This window comes from Lissotriton vulgaris, chromosome 5 (assembly GCF_964263255.1).
Source record: "Lissotriton vulgaris chromosome 5, aLisVul1.2, whole genome shotgun sequence".
Taxonomy (NCBI): domain Eukaryota; kingdom Metazoa; phylum Chordata; class Amphibia; order Caudata; family Salamandridae; genus Lissotriton; species Lissotriton vulgaris.
Genome location: NC_141693.1, coordinates 738,051,138 through 738,057,137, shown reverse-complemented (window position 1 = coordinate 738,057,137; position 6,000 = coordinate 738,051,138).

The window sequence follows — 6,000 nt, the reverse complement described above, 5'->3', positions numbered from 1 at the left end:
TGGGAAGAAAGAGTGATGGAAGTAAATCAGGAAATGAAGGAACCAGTTATGGATTTAATATATCAATTGGATGTATGAATTGAAGCCTATAGGGCTGGTGGGGGTGGAGTGTAGCGCCTTGATGCCTGGAAAGGGCTTGAACTATTAAAAAGTGAAGAGACAGCTTGTGAAAGGCAAGGGCGTCCGAGAGGTAGAATGCGAGAGCGCCATGGCACGAACTTCAGGATGTTAGGGAAACAAGCTCTCTGCATTGCTGGGTGGGCGGGGGAGCAGCAGCCTGTTGTGTGAGAGACAAATGTTGGTGTGCGAGGCTTCCTTTCAAGTCGGGTGGGGGAGCAGAGGAGCCAGCAAGTGGGTGGGAATAGCTCTCGGCATTGCTGGATGGGCGGGGGAGCAGCAGCCTGTGGTGTGAGAGACAAATGTTGGAGTGCGAGGCTTCCTTTCAAGTCGGGTGGGAGAGCAGGGGAGCCAGCAAGTGGGAGGGAATGACTGAGAGGCCAAGCGCGCGCTGGTGAAGCGTCACGCTTCAATACTTAACATGCATTGTGAGAAATCCGCTTGTTTAAGAGAGTTTGGTCACATGTAATTAAGCATGGGCGGAAAATCCGTTTCGCTCGCGGATTTTGCGGATTTTCGGTAAATTCGCAATCCGTGAGATTCGCGAATCTCCCGCAAAATCCGCAAATCAGCGAGCAGCGTATTTTATGGCTTGCTCGCACTGTTCGCGTGAGTTCGCGCCTTCCCAGTACAACCTCGCGCCCCGCGAATAAGCGCTAAATTGCAGAAATACGATCTTAGCAAAACTGAAACTACTTACCAGGTTCAAAAGTTCAGGCTCATCATTAGTAGCCATTTCCTGTAGTGCTTCCTGAGGGGCCCCTCCAGAGTTCAGTTGCCAGTTGCAACTATTATGTGACCCTGCTCTGAACCTCAGAATAGTTACACATATGCCACAAAGGTCCTGAATTACAGCTAAGGGAGACAAGCAGGAGCCAGGCTGGAAGTTCAAATCCATTAACCAGCCCCTAATTCATTATTGTCAGTTGGGGCAGGGCAGGTGTTGTAACTAATTTTGCAACAATGAAAGCACTTAGCAAGTGCAAAAGATCACTAATCAGGAAGCACTAAGGGAGCAGGTGCCAGCTAAAAAAATATTCTGTGACACATTAATCAGCCCCAAATTAATTCAGGTCACTTGAGGCAGGGAAGGTGTGCTTTGCTTTGCCACAATAATGTACACTGACTGGACAACCAGAGGGTGCTGTGATGAAACAGAGGGTGGCATGGGTGGGCCAGAGGGTGGCATGAGTAGTCAGAGAGTGGCAGTGGTGACAGAGAGTGGCAGTGATGAAGAAGAGTGTCCCAAACAGGCTGGACACGTAGAAACAACAAGTTCGCAAAACTTGCGACCCGACAGGTAAGTTCGCGTTTGCGAAATTGTACAAAACCCTCGCGAACTGGCAGAAACCCGCGCGAACACAAAAAAAAATCCGCAAATTCGCGAGAATTCGCGGATTTTGCGGATTGCGAGTTCGCAAATCCGCAAAATTCGCGAACGCGAGATTCGCAAAATTCGCCCATGCTTACATGTAATAGGTTCAGAGCAATAAATTGCTCGACCTAAAAACGGTGGAGCAGGAGTAAGACTAGCAGGGGTGAGAGAGTTCTGTGAAGTAAAACATTGGAAATGCAAGCTCTCTAATTAACAGAAACAATACAGCTTTTTACACATATGCATGCTATTTGCAAACACCTGTGAAGTACTTACGTGTGGCTCCAAGAAGACTGACGTCAAGCCACGCAGCTACTTTGAAGTTATTGGTTTCTTTGTGCCCGTGAAGCACACGATTTTAAGAATATCTGCAAAGTACTTTGGTGCGGCCTTAACACCAAGCCAAGCTGGCACAGCTTTCCTAGCCCCTATCACAGTTACGTTGGAAGATAAAACTTGAACTGCATTAATGTCCCTAAGCAGCAGGGAGTCACAGCTGCACAGGGGAAAAACAGGTGCAGGCTCAGAATAATAATGATGAAATATAAAATGAGTGCTTACAGTGTGCGCTACAGTACAGTGTGCAGCAGAGAAGTGTGCCACACTGAGGAGAGCGTTCGCTGCTATTGCTCTACCAAGGCTTGTGTGCACTAACATTAACATTTTGGCAAAATAAATGGCGTTGGTTTGGGCCTGATAATGGTGTTGCTTTGGGCCTGATAATGGCAGTGCTTTGGGCCTAATATTTAAAGGCCATTGCGGTTGCCAGGTTTGTCCGTCGTATTGGGCTTCCTGAAAAAAAGCGAGGAATGCTGCCTCTGCTAGTATCATAGGAAGAGAGCAGCCTCTGCAGGGTCACCAAAGGAGTAAATGAAGGACCATTTACAGCTCCGGGTTGGGAAGGGAAGACTTAGCTTGCCGCGCCGGTAAAATATATGGAGCCCGCTTAATTACTTTTTGATTCCAGTGGCTGGTTTTTACTTATCGACCTGGGCAAGATGAAAGGCTATACTGGCTCCTTCGGTATTGAATCATGTGACGTGCAGAGGCACTAGCATTCTAGCAGCATATACAGTAACTCTAAAGTGGTCGAAGTGGGGAAAAAAAAGTAGGGGAACTGTGGGTGGAGAATCAGGGGGCGGGAATAACCGAAGATTTAATCAGTGGGCGGAGTCAGGGGCGTGGCTAGAAATAGCAAAACATACCAATTTTTAGTACGTTTAGCATTTCACTGACCAGTTACAGCTTATAACGTTATTTAATTAAAACAATGGATAAACATGTTTGAGGTTTAATTCAGGAAAAAGCAAACAGTCATAGGGAATACAGGTTTATGTAAAGCGTGTGAAATATAAGCAGGAACAACATGTTACCTTAATGCTTTTACTCAATGTTCAGAAATCCATGATTATTTTTTGTCTCAAACATTGAGGTCATGAATACAGGGCTCCTCCTGTACACATGTGTTAAGCAGGGCTCAGAAGAGAAACGGATTCTTCAGGAGAATCTAGACTCACGGAAACCCACAAAGGCTCCTTCATATTCATGTCGCCAGCTAGCTGCTCAATCATAATATAGCAAAAAGAACAACTGAATGCAGAACAATATCATACATTCACCCCAGTACAGAGATCTGGGCCTAAATCCATTGTTTCTTTGCTCACCATGCCATTCAAGTTTGGACCCAGCCATATGCAAATCAGTCTAGATTCTGCTCCCAATAGGAACAGTCCTGCCCCCTCCCTTCTCCTGCCCCCGTCACCGCTCCTGCCCCCATCACATCTCCTGTCCCATCACTTCTCCTGCCACCGTCACTTCTCCTGTCCTGTCACTTCTCCTGTCCCGTCACTTCTCCTGTCCCTTCACTTCTCCTGTCCCGTCACTTCTCCTGTCCCCGTCACTTCTCCTTCTCCTGTCCCTTCACTTCTCCTGTCCCTTCACTTCTCCTGCCCCGTCACTTCTCCTGCCCCGTCACTTCTCCTTCTCCTGTCCCATCCCTTCTCCTGTCCCGTCACGTCTCCTGTCCCGTCACTTCTCCTGTCCCGTCACATCTCCTGTCCCGTCACATCTCCTGTCCCGTCACATCTCCTGCCCCATCACTTCTCCTTCTCCTGTCCCGTCACTTCTCCTGTCCCGTCACTTCTCCTGTCCCGTCACTTCTCCTTCTCCTGGTCCCTTCACTTCTCCTTCTCCTGTCCCGTCACTTCTCCTTCTCCTGTCCCGTCACTTCTCCTTCTCCTGTCCCTTCACTTCTCCTGTCCCTTCACTTCTCCTGTCCCCGTCACTTCTCCTGCCCCGTCACTTCTCCTGCCCCTGTCACTTCTCCTGTCCCGTCACTTCTCCTGTCCCGTCACTTCTCCTGTCCCGTCACTTCTCCTGTCCCATCACTTCTCCTGTCCCGTCACTTCTCCTTCTCCTGGTCCCTTCACTTCTCCTTCTCCTGTCCCGTCACTTCTCCTTCTCCTGTCCCCCACCTTCCTTCTCCTGTCCCGTCACTTCTCCTTCTCCTGTCCCTTCACTTCTCCTGTCCCTTCACTTCTCCTGTCCCTTCACTTCTCCTGTCTCCGTCACTTCTCCTGTCCCCATCACTTCTCCTGCCCCGTCACTTCTCCTGCCCCTGTCACTTCTCCTGTCCCGTCACTTCTCCTGTCACTTCTCCTGTCCTGTCACTTCTCCGTCTTCTGTCCCGTCACTTCTCCTTCTCCTGTCCCTTCACTTCACTTCTCCTTCTCCTGTCCCTTCACTTCACTTCTCCTTCTCCTGTCCCGTCACTTCTCCTGTCCCCGTCACTTCTTCGAGTGGAGGATGGGCACATTTACTTATTTTGCTTGGTGTGCATCAGAGGTTTACTGCAAAATGGGGGGCATTCTAATTTTCTGACTACTCCCTTGGTTGGATGGAGCATTGAAGGCCGCTCTTTTAGGGAGTGCAAAGGACACTCTCATCACGTGCTGCTTGCCATTATAAGTGTAGTTCAAAGTTCGGGGCATTTTGATTTTCTGGCTTCTCCCCTGAGCAGAGCCTCACACCTTAAAGGCCACAGGATCGCAGAGGAGGGCTTAAGATCACGTTGTCCTCCAGTTAAAGGGGTCTGTCAGTTTAAAGGAAAACCCCGTTCTGTTTATCAAGACCTGTATTTCGAACAATCCCCAACAATAGGTATCCCACGATGTTCCCTTGTTCAATTACGTCTACTGGGTGTTGAGACTTATGAAATATTCGCCGGATTTCCCCTTTAATGCATCACGTACCGAGCAGCAAAACACACTTCTAAAAACACAGCTTAGAGCACTAAGCAAAATATATATTCCATAAAACGCATTAGAAGAAGCAAGCAGTTTCGGGCACGCCATTGACAGCCACAAGTGTTTTTACAAGTATACTGTCTATAAAAATAGCTTGACCGAATGTAATGCTTTTTCTCGCCTCCTCCGCGTCGTGGACGTCAGGGTTGTGTTTTCCAAACAGCAGATTACACTGCCTACAGCGCACCTCTCACGCCCCAGCGGGATTGTTTAAAAGTTTTGATTACACATTTGCGGACCCATCTCGTATATTTGTTGCACAATGAGCCATGGCCTGCACCCAGATACCAGAGACACCTCATGCAGATCTCGCTGGCATATGCAAAAGGCAGAGGGCGGGCACATTGTCATTCGAAAGGGGATAATCAGCCTCAATCGGAATGATAATGGGCCCGCCCTCGGTCTGTGCAAGCTCAGGGAGGGGCTGCTGCAGCCTCTGGAGTTCAACAGAGAATGCGAGCAGCCCCTGAAAGCTTAAAAAAAAGTTATCGTTTTTAGTAGGACTATTCTCTCCGTCCCGGGATGCTTTTTTCAAAGAAAGAAGTAGGGGAACGGGCTGAAATTATTTTTAGAAGTAGGGGCACGCCGTGCCCTTCCGTCCCCGCCCACTTCTACCGCTGATCCTAGCATATAAGATACGGCTGGATGAAGTGTTCGCATCATGGGGCAGCTTCAGATATCTGCACCAATAGCTATTTTATGGGGAAAGACGGACATTTTACAGCATATGCTAATGAATATTTACAAAATAAAAACAAACAACAAATAAAAGTGTTCAAACCCAAAATAATAGACAATAAAAATATGTGCATTTAAGAGCCCAGGAGTGAGTGACTGCCCAGGGCATTCTTCACACCGCTAACACACAAGAGGGTGGGTGCATGTAAAGGGGAGCTGCATGTTTTGGGACAACTCAAGCACAACCAAGCTAAGAAAGCACAGAGCTATTTGTCGTGTAGCAGTCTCTGCATAACCTTGATCCAAAGCAAAGGGTATTTAGTCACTGTTTTTTGCCGGCTTGCGGCACTGATGTGAGAGTAAATTCACACAATATTTATACTTTAAAAACCTGTGAAGTATTTAGCTGCGGCTCCAGAAAGACGGACACAAAGCCACGGAGCTACTTTGAGGTGATTTGTTTTTTTGTGCATATAAAGCATACAGGGGCATATTATCAAGGGGGTTTATCTCTGCATTTTTGGC